This window comes from Lissotriton vulgaris, chromosome 1_1, assembly GCF_964263255.1.
Source record: "Lissotriton vulgaris chromosome 1_1, aLisVul1.2, whole genome shotgun sequence".
In the NCBI taxonomy this organism is placed as follows: Eukaryota; Metazoa; Chordata; class Amphibia; order Caudata; family Salamandridae; genus Lissotriton; species Lissotriton vulgaris.
Genome location: NC_141685.1, coordinates 1,805,561,065 through 1,805,579,616, shown reverse-complemented (window position 1 = coordinate 1,805,579,616; position 18,552 = coordinate 1,805,561,065). Strand labels below are relative to the sequence as shown.

General features: G+C 44.0%; 1 protein-coding gene across 1 annotated transcript in view; it reads right to left on the bottom strand.

Moving 5' to 3' along the window:
• SLC38A4 (solute carrier family 38 member 4) overlaps positions 1-18,552 on the bottom strand; it is a 247,924-nt gene that overhangs the window by 70,170 nt on the left and 159,202 nt on the right. The window lies entirely within an intron of this gene.

Sequence of the window (18,552 nt, the reverse complement as noted above, 5' to 3'; positions counted from 1 at the left end):
ACCAAAGACTGAGACATTTTTGTCCCTGGATTGGGGACACTGCTCCGAATTCACAGACCCAGATTTGGGTCAATAAATATTTGGAAACTCTCAAAAAACTGGAAAATTTAGTGTGGTCAAAGACCATGGCCAGTGAGCACAATAGATATGGGGACTCAGCATAGACCAGGCCTTGCGCCCAAAGGCACATGCACAAGCCAGAATGCCTTGCGGGCTTATACTGGGCATTGTCATAGGCTGTAACTATCTGAAGGGTATGCATAATACACATCAACATGTTAGCTAGATGTAGTATATCATAAAAATACTTGGTAAAGATAGGTTTTGTTTACTATTGCTCATTAAATGTTAACCTTTGTTTGAAAAATACAGAAATGTACTTAAAATCCACAGTTGGAGTTCATTCAGAGTTTGGCGGTCGGTCAGTTGCACACCAGAATTTCAGACGTCATTATCTCTGTTACCCTGGCAGCCACAGGTAGAGATCTCTGTCGGCCTGGCAGAGATCTCTGTGCCTGCAAAGGAGCTGCAGCCACTGGGGCTCATCTTAAAGCACTAATCATTTGTTAAGCTGCAGCAATGTTTTATGCAACAATTCCTCAAACCTTTTTTTGGTTTTTCAAAAGCAAAATCTCAAATCTTGGGTTTGTTTTCTAAAAATGAATACAATTGACCCAGACAGTTTGCTTTCTCCCAGGGTGTGGTGGTTATTCTTATTTTTTTCAGTTTGAGACCACCAGGCTTTCTTTGCTGGTATCCAACAGATAAAAAGATATGTCAGACCACTAGGGTCGGACTGGCCGTAGAGGGCACTGGGCGTTTCACTGGTGGGATGGAGGGGTGAGGGACCATGGGGGCCGGTTTTGTCACTGGGGCCGGTTTTGGAGCAGTGCTGCAATATCGGCCTCTTGTAACAAAAGCAGGAGCAGTGCTTATAACTAGCAGCCCCCCGCTCCCAGGGCAGATTAAGCAGCAATCTGCCAGGGCTGGTTGCTGTTCCCAGTCCGGCCCTGCACACCCCCCTCTCGAATATCACGGATGGCCTGAGGTACCTACACTGACAGCGCCAAGTCTGTCGGGTCGTTGGTGTGGGTTTTTGCCAATGGAGGCAGCAGGGAGACTGCCGGTTCAAACATGATGAGCCATCTGACTCTAAATAGAGTTGATAGACTGTCTGTTTGGCAGACAGAGTACTCTGCTACATCTGCCTACGGTTTTTAGCTGAAACATTTCTAAAATCCATCATTTATAATTAACCATAACTCACACCTAATGCTCTGTTCATGACTCACTCATGATGTGACAGATTATATCACAAGTGAAATCAATGCAATTCCTGACACCAGCAATCGTCACCCACCAATGGCATACTCAAGGACTTCACTATGAACAAAACATAGCTTCTCTTGGCATCCCCGTGTATTAACTGACAGGCTCCAAATTGATTATTAGGGGAATATGAAAGATAATGTATTAATGTAGAATCAAATCAACAAAAAATTTAAGCATACTGCCGCTGAAGCCTGAGAAAAAGATGATGCAGAAAGGAAAGTCAGTTTTGGTCAGTGGGAACGAGGCTTGGCTTCACATGGTGTTTGGGTGCATGGCAGAGAATCAGGTACTGCACTCAGCTCATGCTGTTCATGGCTGAATTTCATATGCAGGAATATGTCCATACTGGGGCACAACACATAGCCTGGCACAAAGCTTGGCACTGCTCGCAACCGCCATGATACATAGCCAAAGACCGGCGCTGTGAATCATCTCCATACCAGAACTTGGTAGAAGCCCTGCACTCAACCCTCATTAAGAAACCTTTGTCCTCCTCTATCCTTCTTCTATCATTCCATATCCAAATAACTGACTAACCTATACACCACTTAAAATGTACTTGCATGTTTCACTATACTTATACAACACTAATCCTCTATGGGTCCCAGAGTAGCGTGCTACCCGCCAAAAAAGCGATTTGACGCCTCGTCAGGGGTAGTAGGCGCTATATAAATGCAATTACAATACAATACAATACAATACAATATCAACATGGAAAGACAGCACAAAGCTGAGTCTTCAGTCAGGCTGTACCCATGCAAAGCCATGTATAGTGGACTATGTGGGAGCGCCCATGGATTGGTTGAATCACAAACAAATTATTGCATACATAGTATGCACTTTATGAATGTCGGCGTGGCAATATATGATGCCATTTGAAATGTGATCTATGACATCATGATTGATATCAGCTGCAGTGCATTTGAGGAGAAATTAGGGTTAACAATAACTGGAAAATTTCAGTGATTTTTCAACTGCAAATCAAACGAAATCTTTGCTCTGACAGTGTGTTTTTCACCACATTTCTGCGGTTCTTATCAAACATTTGTGAATGTATTATTAGCAATATTAACCATAGTTTTTATTTAACAAAGTTTTTTCTCAGTGATCTTTAGGTCACGTCTACAGACTGCTTTGGATGTCTGTCACTGAAAGGCCCAGAGCCAAATGTGTAAGGTATTAACGCTGCCGTAGCGTTAATTTTATTATAAGGGCAGCTTTTTAAAATTATTTTTTGTGTTAACGTGAAATTTTCCTAGAAACACTTTTGTTAGCATGATTTACCAAAAATGAGATGCAAGGTAGGCGTTCCTGCATAAAACTGTCTGCAAAACACATAGTGGCATATTTACAAGGATTTAACGCTGCTGTAGCGTCACTTTTTTGATGTTATGGAAGTTTTTTTTATTGCCATATTTACAAGTTGCACAAAGCCCAGTTAGCAGCTGTTAGAAATGGGGGTCTCTAGTTGGCAATGATTGACAGCACGATGTTGAGTCGGTGGTTCTGACAATGTCTGCCATGGGGGCAATGTAGATGTTGAAGAGGGTGGGGCTCACGGAGAAACCCTGGGGTGCTCTGCAGCTGATCTCAATGGATGCTGAGAGGAACAGTGGTTGTCTGACTTGCTAGGTCCAGCTGGGGAGGAAGGACTGGATCCAGTCCAAAGCCTTGTTGTGGATGCCAGTGTTGTGGAGTGTTGTGATTAGGTTGCGGTTGGAGATGGTGTCTAAGGGAGGCCGAAAGGTCTAGCAGGAGGAGGGCAGTGGTCTCGCCCCAATTGAGGAGGGAGCGGATGTTGTCTGTGGGGATGAGGAATGCAGACTCTGTCCTGTGGATACTTCGTAAGTCTGACTGGAAGGTGTCCAGGACGTGGTTCACTTCGATAAACTTGGAGAGTTAGGTGCTGATGGCCTTCTCTATGACCTTGGCTGGGAAGGGGAGGAGTGAGATTGGTATGAAGTTCTGGAGGTCTGTCAGGCCTGAGGATGGCTTCTTCAGCTGAGGGTTGATCTCCACATGTTTCATGTCATCAGGGAAGTCAGTTTTGATGCAACAGTTGATGGTGCGGCAAAAATGGGGGGCGATAGCAGAGGTTGCTCTGTGGAAAATGTGGTACAGGCAAGGATCCGTCGGGGCATCCGAGTGGATACTCTTCATGGTCTTGAATGTGTCCTCTGTTGTGAGCGGGTTCAAGCAGAGCATTGTCTGTTGTGATGCGGCTTGGTTGTGTACAATGGTGGCAGGCCTGGTGGCTGAATATGGTGTGCCGAGGCTGTTGTAGATCTTCCTAATATTGTGGTGGAAGAAGGTGTTGAATTTGTTGCAAAGGTTTTGGGAGGGGGGCATGTATGTGGTATCGCTGTTGGGCCTGGCTAACTCCTTGACGATACCGTCAGTGCCTTGAGACCCTCACAGGTGAGTAGTGCACTCTACAAAACCTAGATTGGTTAATTGTAGAAGAGGCTGCTACAGAGGTTGTGGTTGATCTGGATCTGGAAGTGGAGGTGGAGGTGTTCCATGGTTGCCATTGGGTCACTAGAGTGCATGGTCATTCAGAGTGTGCTTTTGTGGATGACGACAATGCCTCCTCCTAGGCAGTCAGGGTGGTCCTTGCAGGTGATTTTGTAGCAGTTGTGGATGGCAATATCGGGTCCAGAGCAGAGGTTGGTCCAGGTGTCCGTGAAGAGGGCGATGTCTGGAGAGGTCGTGTTGAGTGTTTGTGGCGGGACCGCACATTGAAGGGGGTGCAGTTAAACTGGTCAGGAGCACTGTTGGTCATCTGGGCAGCCAGAGGAGCTTGTGTGTTGGGATGGCAGAAGGTACGGTTTTAGTTTTGGCAGGCGACAGGTCAAAGGGTATTCTTCGGGGATGCTAGATGGAAGGCGGCATGGTGTCCAGGGTTGAGTGCACAGAGGGTCCTGGCGGTCGAGTATCCGAGAGGCAGGGTCCCTGGCACTGAGCATGGTCGAGGCGCAGACAGATGCAGATGGGCTTGCCGATGCTTACAACCGCACAGCAGCCGGCATTAAGTAGTGCTGCGTGGGGTGAAGGACAACTGGGATGCGGGAAATGTGGGAGACCAAAATGATATTGAAGGGGGGCAAGCCACAAGGAATTGCAGTGGTAACAAGGGAGAGGACACAGAAAAAGGGACTGAAAAGAAGCACAGAAAAAAACAAACCAAACAAAGCAAATGAAAAAAACAAAGGCAGAGGCAGAAAAGCAATGGAGAAGAGCAGAAAGAGTGAGAGAAACTGCAGAAAAGAGAGACAGGAAGGCAATCAATCAGCAGAGAGTTACACTCTACCGCAGGACCACTAGGGATGAGGCGCAGGCAGGAGGCTGTGGGTGAAGGAGGGCCTTGAACTCCTGACCTCAGAGTCAGAGGAACAAGCAGCATATAGGGACAGCAGCTACCAAACTGCACTGCGCTGTAGAAGGAGCAAGTCCACTAAGGGATAGTCCCCCATACACCCAAAAGCGCACTAACAGGGTGCGAGGAAAGGACTCACCACCCATTCGCCTCCTCCGTTCTAACAGTGTGAACCAGATTCCATGTTTCCCTGTGCCCCAGCGAGTAATGGAGGATCAAGCTGCATGCCCAAGGGCCTAGGCCCAAACTGACCCCAGTGCCCCTGGCACCCACTGCCACCAATGACAATATTAGTGACTTGATGCAGTGAGTGGATTCCCCCACCAGTCTCTTTAGTGTCCTCTGCAATGCGGGTCTGCCACAGTGCCCAGATTGCTCCTGCCACGATGTGCAGCACCCACAGGTGCTAGGCCTGGGCCTGACATGACCCCTTGCCTCTTCCGCTCCCCATTCCACATTCTCCTCACCTGGACATCAACACTGGTGCTTAATCAGCTGCACTCTCTATAAAGTTTTTGAATCAGCCAGTAGGATCCTCAGCCAGGCCGGATTTCACAATCCAGTGTACAACAGTCGCCTCCGAGTCCGCTGGGGAACTCTCGATGCAGATGATATAGCAGGGCCCTTTTAGGCGCAAAGTTGCGGCGCTCCCACAATACAAGTTCAGCACAGCTCAGGGCCCTCACCCTCCACAGTGTCCGAGCAGCGCCACCTCTTCCATCCTGTGAAGCAGAGAGGCACGGCCCAACATCTGCAATCTCCTCAGTGCACCCCAGTGTAGTGGTGGCAAGTGTTGTGCAATGCAGACTTCCCCAGGTCGGTCCTCAGGAACCCCTCTACTGATCAGAGCTCCAAAGGCACCAGGTGTTCTTCTCTCATAGGTCAGCAATGTGTCTCCATGCAACCTGCCAGACTTCGTCACCAGGTAAGGGGAGTCACCAACGCCTAAATGTCTGCAACCTTGGACCACAGGCTCGGGTCTGACGCAGCCCGCCTCCACCGTCAGGCCACAGTAACTCCACAGCACTGATGCCTCCCACTCTGGGTCTCAGACGCAGGCCCAGCGAGGCCTCCAAGCCCCGAGGACTATTTTCATTTTATTTTATTTCCTTAAAGGTGTATTTGTTGGCTATTTTTGCATCTAGAGGCTGAAAAGTGACATTGGGCTGACTAACCTAAAAATGTTTGCCGCTAATTTGCTGGCCGTCACTTTTTTCACTCTAGCGTCAAGATTTTTAACGCTGACACGCTAGGATTAGCTGCAATTTTCACTGCTGCTTGCTGATCCTAAAGCAAAGTAACGACGTACTGTTAATAAGTTGCTAACATGCCGAAGATTTCGGCGATAGACAGCGGTAAAAAAATTGCTGCTAAGCATCGTCAAAACTGCTTAGCGCCAATTCTTGTAAATATGGCCCTCAGTTTTAGATGGCCAGCCAGAGAAGTTGCAGATGAGTATGAAGAGGAAATGGAATTCTGCTTCGGATAAAGTTAGAAGGCAATGTGGAAGACACAAAGAAAAAGACAAAACAGGATAGATCATAGAAAGAAAGAGCCCTTTGAGAAACCTTTATTTTGCATTGTTCCATAATGCAACATGCACACTGATTGTGCACTTAAAAGAAACAAGAAACGTTGGTTTTCTTTGCTCAAATGTAAAAAAGGTTTTATTTTTTAGCATACTGAACAATGATGAGGGGCTAATTACGACGTATCTATTATTACTGAAATATTCTCAACAAAGTGAAAGACAGATTTGTGTTAACAAATGGACCACAGCCAAATCAACAGATGTGGTCTCCTTCTTAGATAATGACCACAGGCTAATAGGGCAAGGAAACAGCTCAGGAAAATAAACGCATTACAAACCAAGGGTTAATATTAGCTTTCAGATGAACCTGATGTGGTCACCTCCCAAAAATAAGAGGGTTGGCGTGGAGGTTTAGAGCCCAGGCCAAATGACAAACGTTGCCATTCCTTTGTCTGAGTTGTGTGCCCACGTCAAAGGCACGTTGACTCTCTTATGTCCACAAGAGGCTGATGAATAAATAATACTTCTAATTTCAGTGACGATGCAGGGAGTCTTTTACACTGGTGAACACCAGTCTAAACGGTAGAAGGGAAAAGGCTGTCTCATACGGAAAGGGACCTTTTTTTCCACACTGTGCGTAATCAGCAGAGAGAATGACGCGGCAAACAGAGTGGAAACCAGCCATCATTACAGCCACGGTTTTCAAATGTTGAACAACTGTATGATCTAACGACGTAATTTCAAGGTAACGTTTTTGAGCTCTAATATGTTAACAAATTGTTTGCAACGAAGAGGCCATGATTTTTAAAGCTGTAAAAGCCACATTTAAAAAGATTGCTTGCAGAAGGATGTCTTTGAGATATTTTAACTTGTGATCATGCGTGTTACCCATGGATAAGGTGTATTGGATATTGGTTGAACATTGTCGGCTTGGCTGACTGCGAGTTTTACGTAAAACAATCCAAATAGATCTCTCTGCCAGCATTGGGTTTAATTTGTAAGTAACATGGACCTTATAAAAATCTCTTCTGGTTTTGCAGGTTTTTGCTATCCCAATTAGGGCAATTGCAGTGGTCTTATCTATAGATCTTAAAGCGTTTAAAACCAATGCTGGCAGAGAGAGCTATTTGGATTGCTTTACCTAAAATTCCCACCTCCACCATGCACAATGTTGTCATCAGTGATATAATTTCATATGTTGCATGTATGTTATGAATGATGTCATAGAACATGTCATGAGTGATGAAATATGTTAGTAATTAGCAGTGTATGGTGAGGACGCAAATCGTACTTAATTTGGCATGATTTATACTTACTTGATAAAACTATAACTGGTATATTTCAGTGGTTTTAGTAGCTTTTAAACAGTATGTTTTAATGAACATTTTCATCGAAGTATTACTTTTAAGTACATTTCTATGGTTTTGTAGCGTAAAACAAGATTTACATTGCCTTTGCATGCCGTGGGGTTGAGCACAGTGCCTGGCTGCAAGACAGGCCCTGCGCTCATCCCCAAGCAGGCACTCAACCCCCTGCCACTACACACTGTGGACTATGTCATGTGGCAAAGTAAATAATGCCATTTGAAGTATTAAAGTATTCAGGAGACAACCTTTCCTTAGCAAAGAGAAAATCAATATATATGTCAAGGCAAAGAGAGTATTTGTACCTCTTTGAATACTAGAATGATCTCTGACCACTAGGAGCCACCTGGTACCTTTTGGACCTCATTTCTGAGGGCTATAAAATGTCCCCAGTTTATGGAAACATATGACCTTGATTGGTTCACAATGCTGCCCACTTTCTCACAATAAACAGCAATTGTAATTATATGTGTAAGACACTTATAAATGTAATGTCGCTAGATTTTAACATGTAACAATGGCAAATGTTGTGTATATATTTTGTTTAATGTGATGTTTATGTAACAAACTTTATAAATGTGTACTATTTTTTTTTGCACAATACTGAATGCATTATGGGTGGTGCCTCAAGTAAAAACACTCAACTACGAGAAAAAGCATCCTTTTTTTTATACATGCCATGGTCTCTGTTTCTTTATTTCATGCAAAGTTGATAGTGCACAGATCAACACAAAAAAGAGATGTGTGGTAGCCGAGTGGCTAAAGAAAAGTCTAGAAAATAATATGAAGTCATGATTGTCAATTACAGATAGAGACAACTGACATATCTGGTTACATATAAGATTAGGAATTATGGTATGGGGGTACACATATTTTCAATACATTTTGAGTAAGGCAAACAAATTGACTATGTCAAAGTGTCAGAACACCAAAATATAAAAAGTGGGGCTATTAGCTTTATCGAGGGGTGAAAACATCAACATATATAAAGCAGACCTATTTTTGTTGTCAAAAAGTCGCCAATAAATATAATCAAATGTATATTTGATAAATTCACTCTTTACACAGTTTATTATCATTGATGACTACAAATTCATAAAATTACAACATTAACATGTATTTGAGCATTTTTATTTTAATTCAGGCCAAAAACTACAGCCACAGAACCAACCACAAGAGGTCTCCACACTCCAGCTGAAGAACATACAGCTCCAACTCAGAGTACTGTAAAAATAATGGTACGCTCTCCTAGAGTCATTCTTTCAATGACCAATGAGACTTACTGGAATTTAAAAAAAATGATGTTAGGGGTTGCTGTGCTTCCAGCAGCCCCGCAAAATACATATAAAATATGGTGGTACCCCTGCCCCTTCTAAGGGCACCACCAGCATTAAAAAGCATATTTTTGAACTAGTCCTTGCAGTGCATTATGGGGCACTTCTGAGCTGAAGCAGTAAATGTGAAATGAGCAGCTACTCCACTCATTTTAAATTCACTGCTTTTCTTATTTTATCTGGAAAGGGAGGCTGCCGACCCCCTGACTGTTGCCATTTCATTCTCCTGGGGACCCCATCCTTTGGGCATGATCTTGTTTAAAGTGGAGGGGGCATGCACCTCCTGCTTGGAGCCTTTTCAAGGCCTCAGGGTCTCTATCTCCCAGGACTGACATAATTGTTATGAGGAGGGGGGTGTATGAATTTGATGTAATTCTGTTTTGTAGAACTGCTGTTCAGTTGTCCCAAGGGAAGCTGCATGGAGATAATGCATTTTTTGGAGAACCCCCCCCCCCCCCGCTTGATAGATCCCACCGAACTTTCCAGGAAGAAGTTGAGGTAGATGAGACATTTTTTTTAAAGTTTCACGAAAATTCATCCCATATTGCTCATCTCCTGGCTGTTGTTGCATTGTCCTCTAACGAGACATCAGTTCATGCCAGATGGAAATGCTAATTCCAGGAAGATTTTTTGTGTAGTTCCATTTGGAAGTCCGGCAGCACAAGGTACACATTTTAAAATGTACCTTTCCACTACAGTTATCAAAAACCTACTTTCCCTTTTGAATGAGATTTTTGACAAAAAGTTAAAAATAACTGTCATGGAAGTTGCTTTTATTTTCTCACAACTAAACCTTCTGAGGGGAAAACACAATTTTGCGCAAACAACAACAAACATTTTTGATGACTGTTCACTGTAGAGAATAAATAAATATTTACAAATGGTCGTTTGGTCAAATGTGTAAGTAATTTAAATGAGATGACTTCACTGATGCAAGCAAAGTATTTCACACTTTCAGTAAGTAAGGGTTCCCTGTGATGGCGAACTCTGCCAAATCCGTATTTGTCTCACCAATCACTGACTTATCTAATGTATGTCTACCTAGTCATGCAGAGCAGAAACACAAAGCAGTAACTAGCAACAAGTGCACAATAGAAACGTGTTCACTCAGCAAGATTAATAAAAAAATTACAGAGTGGAGAAAAATGGAGAGAAAGTTGCTCAAGCAAACACAAACATACAAAAACATGCATTCACCTTTGACAGGGTCAGTAGACAGACTAGATGTTGGCCCAAAGAACTTCAAGGCCAGCCTGTTGTCTTCTCACCTGATGCTTGCTATGACGGAGGCAGCAGTATTTTTTTAAAAGAAAAACACGTTTGCACTGGATGTTTGCTGACATTTGGCAAGCTTTTATCTTGCTTCTCTCAATGTTTTGATTTCAGTGATCACATTTGGCTTAGAAGTTCCTACCGCGGACCTGAATTCCGTGGGAAAAAATAATCTACTGACCAAAGATTTAACCAACTGTGCTCTGTCCACATCAGACTCAATGGCTTAAAGCTAGGGCCAGTTTCTTGACACATGGATTCAGACCAGAACTTTGCAACTTCAGACCTAATTCACTTTTTATTTTACCCGCCATTTTTGTTGTTTAACTCGGACGTCACAGCGCAGGAAAATAGCTTTTCATTTTAAACAAAAAGCAAAAAGGGCGCCAGTGTCTAAACCATTTTTAACTTGTCAATTTCAATTACTTCCTCCTTTCACTAAATGGGGCTGCGGGAAACATTTTACGCCATGGTAAATAATTCTATTGTTGGAAATAGCAGGCAAATGCAACTATATTTCGACTAATGAACTTTAGACACCAATTCCCTGGGATGCCTCTGCTACAGTGACTTTTGTGTAGGAATCTTAAGGAAGGGCAAATACTTCTGAAGCATAAGATATAATTCTTTATCGCTTTATTTTCGGTTAATTATAAATATTTAAAATTTCAAGGGTATTATTTCGCTTACTGTCTTCTTGCAACTGTGCACTGCTTACAAGCACGTGACCTTTTCATACTTATTGTTCTTAATTCCGGCTGGACCAGGCGACAACCACGAAAGTCACACAAAAGGTGTATAGAAGTTATGCAGATGGAGAGAGTGTTCAAGGTGGACAAATAGATAGGCGGAGATAAGCATCAGAGGAGAAAAGAAGTAAAAGTGGCACTATTAGCTTCAGTACGAGGTGCCCAGAAATGCAGAGCATATACTGGAGGTCTGAAATTAAGTTTACCAGCCAGTATCTCCGCATCACATTTCTGTCATTAAGAAATTTCCCCCAAAATGAGGAATAGCTGCTTGCACCCTGATCTACTATGTGCTTTTCCAAGCAGTTTTTCAGAGGGGCTGATGGTGACGTTTCAAGATAGTGGAGTGTAAAAAGTGGGAGCAAGGTTGACTTAGAGAGCTAATGAAGCGAATGTGCCAAACTGATGAAAGAAGGGTTTGAGGTGCTTTTCTTCCCCCCCAAAAAATGAAAAAAGGAGAGGCAAGAGTTTTTGGCAAACGTAATATTGTTTAAAAATCAGAAATGTTTGATGATATAGTCTTGGAATACTTGAAAACCTCAAAGAGTTGAGATTTCAGATGAAAGTGACCAATATTTTGCAGTGTTAAATATTTTCAAGAATTACACCCTGCTGTGCTTTGAAGCATGCAAAAAGAACAATTGATGGACAGAATGTAGAACAATGTCATGCATTCACCCCAGTACCGCGATCTGGGCCTAAATCCATCGATTTTTTTCTCTCCATGCCATTTCAGCATGGACCTATCCATATGCAAATCAGTCTTGACCCTGCACCCAATGGGACCAGTCCAGCCTGAACTGCCAGGCCAGGTCCTCCCTAGATTGGAAACTAGAATCCTAGGACCGATTTTGGGCTATCAGCCCTCATCAGCCAGGATAGCTTGACTCCAGTGGCATGGAGAGCACAGGACCCAGGTCTGGGCATACCCGTCCCACTCGGGGTGACAAATGCAAATATAACAATTGATGGACAGAATGAAGAACAATGTCATGCATTCACCCCAGTACAGAGATCTGGGCCTAAATCCATCATTTATTTTGCTCTCCGTGCCATTTCAGTCTGGACCCAGCCATATGCAAATCAGTCTTGACCCTGCACCCATTGGGAACAGACCAGACAAAACTGACAGCCCAGGTCCTCCCAGGACTGGAAACAAGAATCCAAGGACCGATTTCGGGCTTTCAGTCCTCATCAGCCAGGATAGCTTGACTCCACTGGCATGGTTAGCACAGGACCCACATCTTGGCACGTCTGGGCAGTTCGGTCTGGACTGTTCCCATGAGGCACAGGGTCAAGACTGATTTGCATATGGCTGGGTCTGAACTGGGGTGGCATGGTGAGTAAAAGAACAATGTATTTAACCCAGATCTCTTGACTGGGGGTGAATGTATGATATATTCAGCAGTCCGTCCATCATTTGTTTGCGTAGCACTTTTCACCCTAAGTTAGATGGGTATGCCCAGATGTGGGTCCCTTGCTCACTGTGCCACTGCATTAAAGCTAGCCTGGCTGATGAAGGGTAATACCCAGAAACCGGATCCAGGAAGCTCGTTTACTGTCTAGGGAGGACCTGGCTTGGCAGTTTAGTTTGGACTGTTCCCATGAGGCACAGGGTTAAGACTGATTTGCATATGGCTGGGTCTAAAATGGGGTGGCATGGTGAACAAAAGAACAATGGATTTTACCCAGAGCGCTTGACTGGGGGTGAATGTATGATTTTTTCAGCATTCCGTTGAATATTTGTTTGTGTTGCACATTAAACCCTAAGTGGGATGGGTATTCCCAGACTTGGGGTCTTTGCTCACTGTGCCACTGGATTCAAGCTAGCCTGGCTGATGAAGGGTAATACCCAGAAACCCGTCCCAGGATGCTTGTTTATGGTCCAGGGAGGACTCTGCTTGGCAATTCGGTGTGGACTGTTCCCATGAGGCACAGGGTCAAGACTGATTTACATATGGCTAGGTCTAAACTGGGGTGGCATGGTGAACAAAAGAACAATGGATTTTACCCAGATCTCTTGACTGGGGTGAATGTATGATTTTTTTCAGCATTCCGTCCATCATTTGTTTGCGTAGCGCTTTGAAACAGGCACATTATCTCTCTTCGCTGTTTTTTGACTAGTCAAAGATGTACACTGCACACAGATCTCACCAGCAAGTGCATTAATCCCCATAGGTATTCCCATAGGCGAGGTGAACTAACACGCTGGGTGCACAGGGTTCTCTGGATCAGATGCCTTAATGCCATTAAATGTTTTAAAATGCTTTCTGGGAATCACCATTTGAGTAACCCAGCATATAATTATTATCATATTTGTCCAAGTTATGGACTATGCCAGTACTCTGCCAGTGAGCCTCATCTCACCCCATCCTGGGCTGATGACACAAACAAACCCGAGCACTGATCATTCCACTACTCTAAAAGTAGATGTCAAGCCTGCTCTGTTATGGCAGTGAGTGCACCTGAACCCATCCTCCCACTGCACTGGTTTGACAGAGAACCATGAAACATCCGGGCACTATTACCTTGCATACAGGTTCATCTTTGGTCACCCACTTCGGGGAATTACACACTGCTCTCATAAAGGACCTTATTCCATCCAGTGATGGAACCACCACACTGATCAGCCAAAGCTCCTGAAACCATCTGATGTTGACAGCATGTTATTGCTTTGCATCTCAAATACATCTCATCCATTTTAGAAGAGAGACCACCCTCCTGCTCTGCCAAAGTATGTCTGCACTACCTTTTTGGTGCACATCATACTGCTTAATGAATGCATTTTAACACATTTAGGTTTGGGATTTGGACCTTCACCTTGCACCTTACAACTCTTCATGTTGGAACCTAATTTCTACTCTCTCACTTCAATTGATCTATCAAGGGTTAGGACAACTATACCGCACAGCCAATGCACTAGAACCCATCAAGGAACAGGGGTCTCATTACTGCTCCACCCTTACTGAATACACCGCTTTACAAATATTCATCGACTTGTGTTGTTCTGGGCATCCTCTACAGTTCGACCAGTACTTTCCAAGCCTTCGAGGTCTGGTATCATTTTGCATCTCTCGCCTTATTTCAACCAAGTGAGCTCGTACAATAGTGCAGAAAAGCAGGTCTACCCAGAGCAGGAAGTTAAAAAAAATAAAAATAAAAAAAAGAATTTGCTTTTCAGCTTCAGACATTGCCCAACACAAAGAAGCATTGTCCGATGCTGTTAAGTCAGAGAAATGGAGATTTACATCCTGTTGTTAAACACAAATTGTGTGTTTATGAAAACTGAGACTAACTCCTTAGCTTCCCCAATTTATCACACCCTAAGACCCTGTGCTAAAGACTTTACTTCACTGTGTCTCATTTTAATTTAGCACAAAATCTTAGACCATCTTGAAGAAACTCAATTCAAGATGTGTACCATATCAAAAACCTAACCTGTGGTTTAACATTAGTATTCAATGGCGTTCAATAAATAATTTGTTTTTAATATGAAAGTGTCATGTTTTACTGGGCATTTCCTGTACCATTTACATACTGAGGGGCTTATTTACAAGCCCCTTGAAACACTTTTGCGTCACTTTTCCCATGTTAAAAGTGACGCAAAAGGGGCTTGTAAATAATCCCCTGAGAGTCTTGAAGGTTCGGCTTGTACTTTGACTCAAAGAAGCAAGCTAGACCTCTGTCTCGGCGCTACCTTTCATTTTCTTTGCTTATCCGTATCTAATAAATAACCCCTGTGTCGTAGAGCTGCGCCTGTCCACGTGTCCACCCAACACACAAAAAAAGCAAAAGCAAGGGAATAAAAAGTGCTTTGCCTGTAAATAAAACCCTGCAGAAGAGCTATTAAAAGTTGCTTAACCTCAACACTTTATTGCATGAGCTGCAGCAGAGTCCAGGAGAACATGCTAAAGCCACCAAAGTACATTGTTAAGATGTGTGATGTATTCCACATGTCTCCTCGCTGGTGCTACAACCTTAACAAGGATTTTCTCCAAGGAGAAGTTAATCACCTCGCAGCCGGGCATTTGTATTTCACATCCCTGGGCGTTGGCGATTCTCTCAGGGTTCTTCTCCGCTGCTGAACATGTCAAAAGAGTGCACATGTTCTTGCTGCAATTGTTCCAGATAATTGGCCAGCCAGACGTCCAGCACCAGCTGTTGTCTTTCTATTATGGATCCATTTGTCTCCTGCTTACGATGTCAGGAGAAGGAGTAGTGCAGTGCACCGGGCACCCAAAAAGAGTGGGCCCAGCTTCATCTCCGGCGTCTCCTTCATTTCGTTGGGCTTCTCCTCATGATGCCATACAGTGGTTGACACCCACTCCAACATTGTTTACATCGGCCTGCTTGCCCCCGGCTATTTAAACCTCCATTAACTCCGACCTGGGCCATAGACAGAAAGCCCACATTTTAACCATATGCCTAGCATTTCAATTTACCAAAGACTCCACGGTGACGTCACTGCTGCAGCTTGTGCCTGCAGGGCGAAGACGGTCTCTTCCAGACCAGCACAATTCAAATGCACAGATTCGGCAAAGTTTATCACCGAGCAGCATGTACATTTTACCATCTGCTGGGTGTTTGTCTCTTCGTTTGTCTCTCCCGCAGGATGATAGGGCGACCCCCATTGCGCTCATTAGTATCAGCAGCCCCTGTATTCTCACCATTTTGGTGAAAAAATCATATTAACGTTTTCTGCCTGCTTTAAGCAGCAGGAACTGGCCTGGGGGAGAGATGTGAAATGTTTGAGAGGAGAGACAGAGGAGGCAGGAGGGTCTGCCCCAACCCTTCTCGGGCACGTGGACAGACAGGGTGTGCCTGCCCTACCACTGCTGGGCCTCTCAGCTGCCGCCACCCGACCCTAATACTGAGGCTGGAGACCACTGCTGGGCCTCTCAGCTGCCTTTGACACAGTAAAACACACAGTGGTCTTTTCGGGATTCAACATCTGAGGCGCCCGTTCTCCTGGCGGGTCCTGCGGTGAAGGACTTCATTTGGGCGCTCTGTGCCTTCTGCGTCCATAGCTCCCACATACTGCTGCCATATGTCTGCTGCCTGCTTGCCCCCCTGCCGGCCCACCGCCGATTCCCACACAACTACCAGGGCGGATGAACCCACACACAACTCACCGGCTATACCGGGAGCCGTGCCAGCGCCACACGGCCAACGCACGGGAGCGTGACCGCACCAACAGCGTCAACACGGCTTTCACCCCCCACGCACAACGCCACCACCCACATCGTGTTTAACTGGGCTCTGGTGAGAGGCTCCTCCTTCCCTTCAAACTTTGTTTTAGACTTTGCTGCCTCCCGTTCTGCCTTGGCGCCTGTGGTCTTTCTTCCCTGACCCCTGGTCTCTGGATTGGAATCCTCTGCCCCAGCTCCTCATGAACGATGAGGCTGCGACTTTGCTGCGGACTGCCTTTCGCCCCCCAGACTTGCTGGCTATGGCAGCCCTCTTCCTGGACTTTCGGACTTGGACCTTTGTGCTCCTCACCATTTTCTTTTTATGACTCACTTCTTCTTCTACCTTTCTCCTCCACCATTTTAGCAATCTCTGGCCTCCCCCTCTGTCCTTTCGACCTTTCTATTGTCTCGCCTGTTGCCTCTGACACACTCCTCGTTATCTTACTCGTTACTATCTGCTTCCCTCTCTCGTTTGTCTCACTTTCCTGCCCTTCTCTGTCCCTCCCTTGGTGCTGTGACTGCATCACCCCTCCGACCCCACTTAATGGAACTCTGCTTTTCTGTACATAGAGATAACTCTAATCACTAGTATATGCAGTAGACCTTAGTACTCTACTATTCCTATGTGACTCTTAGAGTATATCCATTTGTATCCCTTCCCTATGTATATAGAGATAACTCTAATCACTAGTATATGCAGTAGACCTTTGTACTCTACTATTCCTATGTGACTCTTAGAGTATATCCCTTCATATCCCTTCCCTATGTATATAGAGATAACTCTAATCACTAGTATATGTAGTAGACCTTTGTACTCGCTACCATTCCTATGTGACTCTTAGAATATATCCATTCATATCCCTTCCCTTTGTATATAGACATAACTATAATCACCAGTCTCGTCTTTGTGTGATTTAACATCTTGTACATTTGCAATATTTTTCTGTGTGTATCGTTTATGTAACGAATGTAATCCTAAGTCCTTATGTTTTGCAACTGGTTCTTATGTAAAGTGCTCTGACACCTTCGGGTAAAGTTCGCGCTATATAAAATCGCATTAAATAAAAAAAATTAATAAATCAGGACGTCTACAGGATGTGAGGGGTTGATGGGGTGGGGGGCTAGGGGTGAAGGCCATGCATGTGTAAGTCCGGGGGGGGGAGTAGGAACTGTTGCAGGCAATGTGCGGGTAGTGCAATGTTGGTTCTGGAAGCTTCAGCTCATTCAATACTCTGAGAGGTCTGTGTCTCTGGGCTTGGAATGATCAGATTCAGAGATTTTAGACCCCATAATTCTAGGTCCTGAAATACAAGTAACTGTGTTGCATTATTTCGCTCGGAGCTCCCAAAATCCTCAGCCAGTTCTCCTTATATTAGGCCAAAGCCTTCAGTGTTACCTTCAGTGTTATGAGGCAACATTTTATGCATCACTGTTTCACATACCAGAAGCAGGAAACTACATGCCTTATAGTTAGGCTGTGGGGTTTTTGGTTTAAACCTATAATAACTGATAAAACCCCACTGAAAGAAAAATAGCCCTCACCGGTTAAAACATATAAACATTGAAAAAACACCTGGACAACCACAAACTAAATGGCATTCAAAGAAAGGAAAAAGAGAGTGAAAGTCATTTTTGTCTTCCTGAAGGGGTCAATACAATGTAACTTTGTTATACAAGCTAGCAGTAAGAAAGACTGGCTAATATTATTCTGCTTGAGTTTTGTTCTTTAGGGATGCCACTAAAATATTATTTCTTCTCCCTTTTACTTTTTTTCAGTTTTGTGGCCTTTGGTCTAAAGATACAGGGTTTAGTTTCATGTTTTAGGTCTAGTTTAATTATTTTATAAACTATAGAGAATCAGGAAATATCAAACTCATGTTTGATATTTTGGCTGCATTTGATTCTTTCACTGATAGGTAAAATGGCTGGTTTCATAAAAATCTTTCCTAATATGTGTCATCACATTTACCCACTGAGAATGGGTAAAAACCCTTAATACCTCAGACCATAGTTTCTAGTGGGTTAGTATTGATAGTAGGTGAATTTCCAACACCTCAGCCTTTAAACATTCAATGCAAGGTATAGTGACAAGAATATATATATATCACCAAGCATCTGGGATAGTGGTGAAAACATGACACCAGACTTTTGAAAAACATGGAAAGCAGTGTCACTTGGAATGCTCTGCAAAAAGGGTGCCTTCCAAGTTCAACAAAGATTGGAGTGATATTATTTGTATTTGCAGTGATTCAGCTACGTATATAAAATAGTTGTGTGATGACCTGTCAAAATTGATACCCGAGCTGAAGTTATTCCCTGTAGGAGATCCTTGCCACTTGGTAGATGGTATGCTGAAAGCATCTTTACAATCTTCAGAGTTAAGGAGGGATGCTATTGCCTTTTTA